Source organism: Carassius auratus, unplaced genomic scaffold (genome assembly GCF_003368295.1).
Source record: "Carassius auratus strain Wakin unplaced genomic scaffold, ASM336829v1 scaf_tig00216279, whole genome shotgun sequence".
Classification (NCBI taxonomy): Eukaryota; Metazoa; Chordata; class Actinopteri; order Cypriniformes; family Cyprinidae; genus Carassius; species Carassius auratus.
The window spans coordinates 1-12905 of NW_020528489.1; the positions used below are offsets into that span (position 1 = coordinate 1).

General features: G+C 38.9%; 1 long non-coding RNA gene across 2 annotated transcripts; it reads right to left on the minus strand.

The window, feature by feature from the left end:
* Positions 1 to 10262: 10262 nt before the first annotated feature.
* LOC113097457 (uncharacterized) lies at positions 10263 to 12198 on the minus strand. Of its 2 annotated transcripts, none has more exons than XR_003288861.1 (5): positions 12043 to 12198; positions 11789 to 11861; positions 11596 to 11687; positions 11417 to 11505; positions 10263 to 11154 (listed from the first exon to the last, which is right to left on the minus strand). It is a non-coding gene; the product is annotated as an uncharacterized LOC113097457 (long non-coding RNA). The 2 variants fall into 2 exon arrangements; XR_003288862.1 differs by having other exon boundaries at positions 12094 to 12185.
* Between the last annotated feature and the right edge of the window lie 707 nt (positions 12199 to 12905).

Here is a 12905-nt window from a genome sequence, read left to right on the forward strand (position 1 = left end):
ATGTTTCTAGCATGTGACTAGCATGTTTCCAGCATGATTAGCATGTTGCTAGCATGTCGTAACATTTTGCTAGCATGATTAGCATGTTGCTAGCATGTTTGTAGCATGATTAGCATGTTGCTAACATGTTTCTAGCATGATTAGCATGTGGCTAGCATGTTGTTAGCATGTTTCGAGCATGATTAGCATGTTGCTAGTATGTCGCTAACATTTTTGCTAGCATGATTAGCATGTTGCTAGCATGTTTGTAGCATGATTAGCATGTTGTTAACATTTTAGTAGCATGATTAGCATGTGGCTAGCATGTCTCTAGCATGATTTTCATGTTGCTAGCATTTTATTAACATGATTAGCAAGTGACTAGCATGTCGTTAGCATGTTTGTAGCATGATTAAATTTTCGCTAGCATTTTGTTAGCATGATTAGCATGTTGCTAATATGTTTGTTAGCATGATTAGCATGTTGCTAGCATGTCGCTAGCATGTTTGTAGCCTTATTAGCATTTTGCTAACATGTTTCTAGTATGATTAGCATGTTGCTAGCATGTTGCTAGCATTTTTGTAGCATGATTAGCATGTTGTTAACATGTAACTAACATTTTGCTAGCAATGATTAGCATGTTGCTAGCATGTTTCTAGCATGATTAGCATGTTGCTAGCATGTTTCTAGCATGATTGCATGTGGCTAGCATGTCTCTAGCATGTTGTTAGCATGTTTCTAGCATGATTAGCATGTTGCTAGCATGTCGCTAACATTTTGCTAGCATGATTAGCATGTTGCTAGCATGTTTGTAGCATGATTAGCATGTTTTGCTAACATGTTTCTAGCATGATTAGCATGTGGCTAGCATGTCTCTAGCATGTTGTTAGCATGTTTCTAACATTATTAGCATGTTGCTAGCATGTCGCTAACATTTTGCTAGCATGATTAGCATGTTTGCTAACATGTTTGTAGCATGATTAGCATGTTTCTAACATGTTTCTAGCATGATTAGCATGTGGCTAGCATGTCTCTAGCATGTTGTTAGCATGTTTCAGCATGATTAGCATGTTGGTAGCATGTCGCTAACATTTTGCTAGCATGATTAGCATGTTGCTAGCATGTTTGTATCATGATTAGCATGTTGCTAACATGTTCTAGCATGATTAGCATGTGGCTAGCATGTCTCTAGCATGTTGTTAGCATGTTTCTAGCATGATTAGCATTGTTGCTAGCATGTCGCTAACATTTTGCTAGCATGATTAGCATGTTGCTAGCATGTTTGTAGCATGATTAGCATGTTGTTAACATTTAGTAGCATGATTAGCATGTGGCTAGCATGTCTCTAGCATGATTTTCATGTTGCTAGCATTTTATTAACATGATTAGCAAGTGACTAGCATGTCGTTAGCATGTTTGTAGCATGATTAGCATGTTGCTAGTATGTCTCTAGCATGTTTTTAGAATGATTAGTATACAACTAGCATGTTGCTAGCATGATTAAAATGTGACTAGCATGTGGCTAGCATGGCTAGCAAGTGACTAACATGTTTCTATGCTAATCCAGGTAAAACCAGTTGATTCAGTTAGAAACCAGCTAAGACCAGCGTGACAGTGGCCAAAACTACTTTAAAACCGTTAAAAGCATGTTTTTGACATGATTATCAAGTTACTAACATGTTGTTAACATGTTTCTATGATAATCGAGCTAAAACCAGTTGATTCAGTTAGAAACCAGCTAAGACCAGCTTGACAGTGGCCAAAACCACTTTAAACCATGTTAGAAGTATGTTTCTAGTCTGATTAGCAAGTTACTAGCATGTTATTAACATGTTTCTATGATAATCTAGTTAAACCAGTTGATTCAGTAAAGAAAACCACCTAAAACCAGCTAAGACCAGCTAAAGCCAGCTTGACAGTGGCCAAAACCACTTTAAACCATGTTAGAAGTATGTTTCTAGTCTGATTATCAAGTTACTAACATGTTGTTAACATGTTTCTATGATAATCTAGCTAAAACCAGTTGATTCAGTAAAGAAAACCACCTAAAACCAGCTAAGACCAGCTAAAGCCAGCTTGACAGTGGCCAAAACCACTTTAAACCATGTTAGAAGTATGTTTCTAGTCTGATTAGCAAATTACTAACATGGTATTAACATGTTTCTATGATAATCTAGCTAAAACCAGTTGATTCAGTAAAGAAAACCACCTAAACCAGCTAAGACCAGCTAAGGCCAGCGTGACAGTGGCCAAAACCACTTTAAAACTTGTTAGAAGTATGTTTCTAGTCTGATTAGCAAGTAACTAGGATGTTGTTTTCATTTTTCTATACTAAACCACCTAAAACCAGCTAAGACCAGCTAAGACCAGCTAAGGCCAGCGTGACAGTGGCCGAAACCACTTTAAAACCATGTTATAGGCATGTTTCTAGTCTGATTAGTGAGTAACTAGCATGTTGTTAGCATGTTTCTATGCGAATCTGGCAAAAACCAGCTAAAAACAGTGGATTCAGTAAAAACCAGCTAAAACCTAGCTAAGACCAGCGTGAGAGTGGTCAAAACCACTTAAAAACCAGTTTGGGAGACTAGCCAAAACAACTGATCAGCTTAGGCTGGTTTTAGCTGTATTCTCAGTAGAGAGTTTTTAAGGTTTGCCCTGGTAGTAGACAGCTTAAATATATTATAAGCCTTATTTTTCAAAAGTTTGTACCCCCGCAATGAAAGTCTATGGGATTTAAGGTGGTTTTGGTAGTCTGGTTTACGAAAACCATAAGCCGAATCAGTTAGAAAAGATATAGCAACCCGAGTCAGACCAGTCTGAAGGTCTGACCCGAGTTTGGTGGTTCTAGCTTGAAAGCTCTAGGAGGAGATAGTGTGTAAAATTTGGCTCAGAAGAATAATAATAATAACTAGATAGTAAAGTTTGTTTTCAAACTTTAAGTTGGCTTGAAAAAGCCTGGCCAGAAAGTTAGAAAAATGTAAAAAGTTTGAAAAGCTTAAAAAGTTTTAAAAATTTAAAAGTTTGAAAAGTTAAGAAGTTTAAAAAAGAAAGTGATTAACATATTATTAACATTATAAGCAAGTGACTACCATGTCGTTAGCATGATTAGCAAAGTTGTTAACATGTTTCTAGAATGTTGAGAGCATGATTTTAGCATGATTAGCATTTTGCTAGCATGTGACTAGCATGTTTCTAGCATGATTAGCATGTTGCTAGCATGTCGCTAACATTTTGCTAGCATAATTAGCATGTTGCTAGCATGTTTGTAGCATGATTAGCATGTTGCTAACATGTTTCTAGCATGATTAGCATTTGGCTAGCATGTCTCTAGCATGTTGTTAGCATGTTTCGAGCATGATTAGCATGTTGCTAGTATGTCGCTAACATTTTGCTAGCATGATTAGCATGTTGCTAGCATGTTTGTAGCATGATTAGCATGTTGTTAACATTTTAGTAGCATGATTAGCATGTGGCTAGCATGTCTCTAGCATGATTTTCATGTTGCTAGCATTTTATTAACATGATTAGCAAGTGACTAGCATGTCGTTAGCATGTTTGTAGCATGATTAGCATTTTGCTAGCATGATTAGCATGTTGCTAGCATTCCACTAGCATGTTTGTAGAATGATTAGCATGTTGTTAACATTTCGCTAGCATTTTGTTAGCATGATTAGCATTTTGCTAATATGTTTGTAGCATGATTAGCATGTTGCTAGCATGTCGCTAGCATGTTTGTAGCATTATTAGCATTTTGCTAACATGTTTCTAGTATGATTAGCATGTTGCTAGCATGTTGCTAACATTTTTGTAGCATGATTAGCATGTTGTTAGCATGTAACTAACATTTTGCTAGCATGATTAGCATGTTGCTAGCATGTTTCTAGCATGATTAGCATGTTGCTAGCATGTTTCTAGCATGATTAGCATGTGGCTAGCATGTCTCTAGCATGTTGTTAGCATGTTTCTAGCATGATTAGCATGTTGCTAGCATGTCGCTAACATTTTGCTAGCATGATTAGCATGTTGCTAACATGTTTGTAGCATGATTAGCATGTTGCTAACACGTTTCTAGCATGATTAGCATGTGGCTAGCATGTCTCTAGCATGTTGTTAGCATTTTTCTAGCATGATTAGCATGTTGATAGCATGTCGCTAACATTTTGCTAGCATGATTAGCGTGTTGCTAGCATGTTTGTAGCATGATTAACATGTTTCTAACATGTTTCTAGCATGATTAGCATGTGGCTAGCATGTCTCTAGCATGTTGCTAGCATGTCGCTAACATTTTGCTAGCATGATTAGCATGTTGCTAGCATGTTTGTAGCATGATTAGCATGTTTCTAGCATGATTAGCATGTGGCTAGCATGTCTCTAGCATGTCGCTAACATTTTGCTAGCATGATTAGCATGTTGCTAGCATGTTTGTAGCATGATTAGCATGTTGCTAGCATTTTATTAACATGATTAGGAAGTGACTAGCATGTCATTAGCATGTTTGTAGCATGATTAACATGTTGCTAGTATGTCTCTAGCATGTTTTTAGAATGATTAGTATACAACTAGCATGTTGCTAGCATGATTAACATGTGACTAGCATGTGGCTAGCAGGGCTAGCAAGTGACTAACATGTTTCTATGCTAATCCAGGTAAAACCAGTTGATTCAGTTAGAAACCAGCTAAGACCAGCGTGACAGTGGCCAAAACTACTTTAAAACCATGTTAAAAGCATGTTCTTGACATGATTATCAAGTTACTAACATGTTGTTAACATGTTTCTATGATAATCGAGCTAAAACCAGTTGATTCAGTTAGAAACCAGCTAAGACCAGCTTGACAGTGGCCAAAACCACTTTAAACCATGTTAGAAGTATGTTTCTAGTCTGATTAGCAAGTTACTAGCATGTTATTAACATGTTTCTATGATAATCTAGTTAAAACCAGTTGATTCAGTAAAGAAAACCACCTAAAACCAGCTAAGACCAGCTAAAGCCAGCTTGACAGTGGCCAAAACCACTTTAAACCATGTTAGAAGTATGTTTCTAGTCTGATTATCAAGTTACTAACATGTTGTTAACATGTTTCTATGATAATCTAGCTAAAACCAGTTGATTCAGTAAAGAAAACCAGCTAAAACCAGCTAAGACCAGCTAAAGCCAGCTTGACAGTGGCTAATACCACTTTAAACCATGTTAGAAGTATGTTTCTAGACTGATTAGCAAATTACTAACATGTTGTTAATATGTTTTTATGATAATCTAGCTAAAACCAGTTGATTCATTAAAGAAAACCACCTAAAACCAGCTAAGACCAGCTAAAGCCAGCTTGACAGTGGCCAAAACCACTTTAAACCATGTTAGAAGTATGTTTCTAGTCTGATTAGCAAGTAACTAGGATGTTGTTTTCATTTTTCTATACTAAACCACCTAAAACCAGCTAAGACCAGCTAAGGCCAGCATGACAGTGGCCGAAACCACTTTAAAACCATGTTATAGGCATGTTTCTAGTCTGATAAGTGAGTAACTAGCATGTTGTTAGCATGTTTCTATGCGAATCTGGCAAAAACCAGCTAAAAACAGTGGATTCAGTAAAAACCAGCTAAAACCCAGCTAAGACCAGCGTGAGAGTGGTCAAAACCACTTAAAAACCAGTTTGGGAGACTAGCCAAAACAACTGATCAGCTTAGGCTGGTTTTAGCTGTATTCTCAGTAGAGAGTTTTTAAGGTTTGCTATGGTAGTAGACAGCTTAAATATATTATAAGCCTTATTTTTCAAAAGTTTGTACCCCCTCAATGAAAGTCTATGGGATTTAAGGTGGTTTTGGTAGTCTGGTTTACGAAAACCATAAGCTGGATCAGTTAGAAAAGATATAGCAACCCGAGTCAGACCAGTCTGAAGGTCTGACCCGAGTTTGGTGGTTCTAGCTTGAAAGCTCTAGGAGGAGATAGTGTTTAAAATTTGGCTCAGAAGAATAATAATAATAAGATTAAATAGTAGATCAGTAAGTTGGCTTTTTCAAGCCAACTTAACTAGAAGGTACATTTCCTGAAGAAAATGTGAGTGGTGCTTGCAGTGGCAAAACTCGCCCCTCTGTTGCTAGGCTGTTGCAATGAGGTTGCTACGGTGGTTGCTAAGGTACCCTGGGTGGTTGCTAGGGCGGTTGCTAGGGTCCCCATGATGGTTGCTAAGGTACCCTCGGTGGTTGCTAGGGTAATCTGGGTGGTTCCTAGGGTCCCCAGGATGGTTGCTAGGGCCGTTGCTAGGGTACCCAGGGTGGTTGCTAGGGTAATCGGGGTCGTTGCTAGGGTGTTGCTATGTGGTTGCTAGGGTACCCGGGGTGGTTGCTAGGGCGGTTGCTAGGGTCCCCATGATGGTTGCTAGGGCCGTTGCTAGGGTACTCAGGGTGGTTGCTAGGGTAATCGGGGTGGTTGCTAGGGTGTTGCTATGTGGTTGCTAGGGTACCCGGGGTGGTTGCTAGGGCGGTTGCTAGGCTCCCAATGACGGTTGCTAGGGCCGTTGCTAAGGTACCCAGGGTGGTTGCTAGGGTAATTGGGGCGGTTGCTAGGGTGTTGCTATGTGGTTGCTAGGGTACCCGGGGTGGTTGCTAGGGCGGTTGCTATGGTAACCTGGGTGGTTGCTAGGCAGTTGCTACGGTACTTGGGGTGGTTGCTAAGGTGTTGCTAGGCGGTTGCTAGGGTGTTTTGGCTGGTTGCTAGGCAGTTGCTATGGTCTCCTGGGTGGTCGCTATGATGTTACTAGGTGGTGGGTAGTTGTCACAGATGGTCACTATGTAGTTATTATAGAGTTCTTAGCCCATTTGAGCACTTAGCTAATCACTATTAGCATGTAGCTAATCACTGCTAGCATGACTAGCATGTTGGAAGTCCAGTGTGCTAGCATGAGTCAAAATATCCAACCACCATGTCTGTACGATGTTCTGATGCAGAGATATAGGTCGTGCAAAACGGTTGCTAGGGTACTCCATTTGGTTGCTATGGAGTGGCTTGGCAGCTGCCAATAGTGATACTCCAAAGTCTACTTGTCAATATAAACCAACCCCCATGTCTCTAGGATGTTCTGATGTGGAGATATAGATCTTGCAAAATGGTTGCTAGGGTACTGTGTTTGGTTGCTAGGGAGTGGCCTTGCAGCTGCCAATGATGATACTTCAAAGTCTGCTTGACAATATAAACCAACCCCCATGCTTCTATGTCTTTCAGATGTTAAGATATCTATCTTTGGATTTTGGTTGCTAGGTAGCTCTTAATGGTTGCTAGGGCGTGGCTAGGTTGTCTTGAAGGAGATACATGATTGGCCGTTTGCTGCCCGAGTCAAACGAGCCCACCCTCATGTTTCTATGACACTTCTATCCAAAGTTATTCATTTGATCTTTTTCAATGGAAGTCTATGGGGCTTGTTGCTATGGTGCTCTATATGGTTGCTAGGGCGTGGCTTGATAGCTTCATAATGATCATGAGAGTCTGATTGGTTGCCTGATTCAAATGAGCCCACCCCCTTGTCTCTATGGCACAGTGATCCAGAGTTATGTTCAATACAAAATCCCTATGTAATGTCCCACAGTAGGATAAGCCCTCCCTATACTTTGTATTAGGGGCAAATTTGGGGGGCTCTTGCGCCCCAGCGGTACAACTTATACCCAAATTCGGGGTATGTTTTCGCACAGCCTGACAGCCTCTCCAAATGTGGTGATTCGCATGTTTCTGCGAAATTCTCTCTCGGAGCTACGATCCGTCAAAGTTGACCCCAATGTTAAGTCTATGGGTTTGATCGCCCGATTTTTCGCCCGCCGGACGAACATCGTACGCCCGATCGCTTATAAAAGTCATAGCACACCATTCCCGATTAGGGCGCACGATTTGACGCCTGTTTCGTTGGTCTGTGACAAAAATTGCGGGACTAGTTACGCGCCGAAATTCGTACGGATCTAGAAGAATAATAAGAAGAACTAGAAGGTACATTTCCTGAAGAAAATGTGAGTGGTGCTTGCAGTGGCAAAACTCGCCCCTCTGTTGCTAAGGTACTCTTGATAGTTGCTAAGGTGTTACTATGCGGTTGCCATAGGACACATTTGTTGATTGCTATGGCGGTTGCTAGGGTATTTGGGGTGGTTTCTAGGGTGTTGCTATGCGGTTGCTATTGCTATTTTTTGTGGTTTTCAAGGACAGAAATATCCCTTACAAAACATTTATTTTATTTTATTTTAATACAATAAATAATAAAACAAGATGTTACAAATAAAGTACAGCACAAGCAAATCATGCAATGACTGTGGCAACTTTAATATTTAAAAGAATACCTCAGCGAATTTATTGCTATCCATGTTCAAACTGATTGTATTTGATGAATATATGATTGACCTGAAGAATAAAAACTATACCATACACTTGAACAATTGAGCTACGTTTATTATTTTATTATTATGTATTATAAATATGACAAATACCCGCAGAGAGAGCCAACGGCCTGGTGATATTTCATTTTACAGCTCGATTCAACGTCGTTTAAAAATGTATTTAGTTTGAATATTTAGATCTGGGCAAAATTAGAGGGCCTTTTATTTTGAAATCGCGATGCATAGAGGTACGTTGTTGTATTCTCCTGTGTTTGCAACGTCTATGGTTTGCAAAGATGATTTACGTTACGAATCTAGTGAGGTAACCCACAAACACACACACACAGACCCCCACCCTTCCCAGATAAACATTGAGCAGCCCCACACAGTACAGTATATGCAAGTTTGTGGACCGAGCTGCAGAGATGGAGACGCGCTCTTCGCTTGTAAATTATAACAGTGCAATACAAAGGGAGTCAAAATTTGCGTGCGTTCCCAAATGAAACCCAACAAACAGCACATGCAATAAAAGGTTTTACCACAAACTCAACTTCATTCCAATATCGCGAGACTGCTTCTCACCTGTAGGAGTAATATCGCGAGATCTCGTGAGCTCCCAAAAGTCAGGTGAAATGGCTATTTAACACGCGCTGCATTGTTCATTTTGCGTGAAAATGTTTTTATCCAAACCAAAAATGAACAGTAATTTCATACATTCCTTTTAAAAATTCAAGTATTTTTCAAGGACCTTTAATATGGCTGTTTTCAGGGTTTTTAAATGTGAAAAACTCAATATTTTATAAAGTACTAAATTTAAATACTATTTGCCTGAATCAAAAAGACCAACTTTTACCTAAACTGCTTATATTTTCAGTGAATTGTAAAGCTTTGCCACACCGTAACATACGTTCATATATATCTGCTTCATTACCGATTTTCATTTACCATAAAGTTTTAACACATTTTTTAGATAAAGTAGTATTGATTGCCAGCCACAGCTTTGTGAAGTGGGCTGAGAGTTGGTCACCTGGGGCTCAAACCTGCAGTGGATCTTCTGAGCTTCATGACGGAGGACCTTTCTGTACTCCAGACACTTACCAACACCACAGTGGTGGACTGTTTATTTACAATAAACAGGTGGGATGGGATTCATTTGCCAGACCAGAGAAATTAATAAAAATTAAAAAATTAAAAACTTGTGTAAGTGCTGTTAATTTAGTGTCATGGCAACCAAGTTTTATCAACAGTATTCAAATATTTAGGCTGACATTTTAAGTCTTTCTAATGATACTCATCCAGATCAAGTAAGAGTGTGATCTTAGCAGGTTTGGAGGTAAAACAAAGTTTGCTTATTGGATTATGATAAAAAATAACAAATATTTACACACAAAGTCTTCATGCATAGAAGAATACAAACCTTATTTAAAAGTTTAACCATCTTATTGTACCATCTGTGAATATACCATTCAATAAAGCAATCATGCAGGATTAGCCAATTCACCTAAAATGTTTAAGAATCTATCCCCGAGCCCAGCCACAGCTAGATCCTGTAGCTTTTAATTCACTACTATTAAATATTCTTTGTCAAATAAAAATTTCTGGACACCATAAGGTTATTAAACATTTTTGCAATCCTTAGTCGTGACATGAAATATTTAAGTGAAAAATAAAAAAATATGTTAACAGTGAAAATATGCAGAGACATATTGTGGCCTTGATTTAAAAAAAAAAAGAAAAAAAAAAAAGAAGTATAAAATAGTTTCTGGAAACAGCGTACCTAGAGTAAGCAAGGTTTGGGTCAATCTACTGAGAGTATATGTGACTGTAAGTTAACCTTGCTTTCTGGAAAACCCCCTGGACCTTCTGTGAAGTTCAGAAGAACACATTAAATGTGCCATTGAAGAAGATACAATAAAGACAAAAACACTTGATGTGCCAATTCAACCAAAATGTTTATTAAAAGTATTAGAAAACACCTGTTGTGCCAAATCCCACCCTATAATGTTGCACTAGCTCACATATAAATATTATTTTAACTTCATATTAAAATTATCGAATTATGAAAATAAAAAACAAATATCTTACTGTTGCAATAATAAAAATTTTTAAATCAAGTTTCTATTTTGGCAGAATAGTGGTGAAAGTGTTTGAATTATTGTATTAATAAAGTGAACCTTGTGCATGTTGCATTTAAAGCCATTGTAAAATACTCACATTACTGTCCATGATTGCGTCGATTACTGCACAAGTGTTTATAAAGGGCATAAGGCCATACATAAGCCCTGTGATTTCAGAAAACAGCAACACCCCTTAGCAGTTCTGAAAGCACTGTTAATCACAGCATCACAGGGCTTACTGCTTTACCGTAAGTGACTAAGCCATAACATGATTTCAGTTTTAGTCGTTTAAATTTCTATGATTTAATTAATAAAAAATTCATCGAGTCGCAAACTGTTGTTTTTGGAAACCCTGGTCGGCAGGGACGCGAGAGGGACACAGGATTTGACACAACACCCCCAGTGAGCAAGCCAGTGGCGACGGTGGCAAGGAAAAAACTCTTAAGGAGATAAAAAACCTTGAGAGGAACCAGACTCATCAGGGGGAACCCATCCTCCTCAGGCATGGCGTACACATTATAAAAACATTATTATTCAAACTAATATATGAAATAGTAAACTGAGACCAATTATTTAATATAATAAGATAATTTAAAAATATATATTAATATTAATTAATTGATCATCTAATGATTCAGTGCAATTGGGTATTGAAGCATCTTCCGCCATCTAGCCGCTGGATCTGTCATGGCAAACAGGCTGGACACCCTGAGGTAGAGGAGGTAAAACAGATATGATCATGTTAGTGAATTGAATAAAAAAAAATTTCATTCTACAAGACTTACAGAGCATAAACTTTCAGGTCAGATGTATGTCTTGCAAGAGACATTTCTGCTCTCACACTTCTGAGGACCATCATACACTTTAAAATCTAAGCGTTCACATCAAAGCACATGCCTCTGAACAAACACACTGTATGATAAAGTGCACTGAAACACTAGACCTTTCCAGTATTATTGACAAACTTTACCTCAGTGAATGTTCTTCTTCCGTTGCTTCTTTGGTCTTCAGCGTTGTCTTCAACTCCAAACACATCTGGTCCCGTCCTCTGGCAATGAACTTAATAAATGAATAACAGGATCACTGCATACACACTTACTAATAAACTAAAAAATAATAATAAACATAATTAAGTAAACTAAAACTTACTGAAAGAAATTAGCCCATAAGCTGGTATCCAGCTCATCATCATCAGTGGTGAAGCACACTTGATCTTCTCAGACATTCTGACTCGCCGGTTCCTGAAAAACATCAAAATCAAAATTAGATTACAATATTCCTTTAAAATGTGGCTATCACATGCAGTAGCACAGTGACTGAAGTGACATCTTTTAACACTTACCTTTAGATGGTATATTGCACACTCATATCCAGTGTTGCACAGGACTGCTATGGTCTTCAAAATCTTCCTGCAACTTTACAGAAGAGCACATATCAATATTAGAATAGCAGAGGACTGCAAATAATATATCCAGTACACATCGTACAGATTGAACACAACATTTGAAACAAATGTTACGTTAGGGTAAAAATCAAATACATCACAACAGTGTCTTAATACTTCTCACTTAACCTTACTGTCTTTTAATGACTTACTGCTGCTGTTGCTCTCACTGTCTGTGTCTTCCCTGGAGTTATTACACTAACCCTGACTGCGTCCTGTATTCTGCTGCCTTCACTTCCTGTCCTGTCTGGAGCTGCCACACTACTCCTTCGTCCTTCCTGCTGCTGTACTCTAGGTAACTCAGGGACACAACACCTTTATATTACCACGGACAACACAATATAACCGCAACGTCACTGCCGTCGATAAAGGAGGTTAAATGGAACCTCAGTTCAATATGGCTTAAGGCCAAGACACCACTCATACAGAAGCCACTGGGGAACTAAGGCTGGTGTTGCCCCACTGTTGTCGTTAATGCTGATTCAGTGGCCCCAGTGACCTGGTATAGCGGGCAATTCACCTATGGAAAAAAACGCAATACACAGTACACAGGATTGTGGTAACTGTGGTAGGTCTCTAACACGCCCGATTGATGACAGAAGTCCAGATTTGAAATGTAGATGTGGTCAAGTAGTGTGTGCTTTTCCGTCGTCGCTGATGTAATCAGTTGCGTGTATCCTCGAGATTGAAACAACTCCAGAATAGGTTTTTTTCCAGGGTGTAAGAGGTCCTCGTTGAAATCTCCACAGATGATGACGAGATCGTTGTGTGTGAGGTTCAGGTAATCCAGCATACTGTTCAGGTTGGTCAAGAAATCTCCAACACTGTATTGTGGAGGCCTATACACAGCTACGACTGCTGCTTTTATTGGGGAATCCAATTTGATCACAGCAAACTCCAGATCAGTCACATTTTGTATATATTGCCTGGGCTGAGTTGGAATGTGCTCCTTGCAATATATTGCGACTCCACCTCCATTTTTCCTTCCAAGTTCTTGATGTGTGGAGTAGGAGAC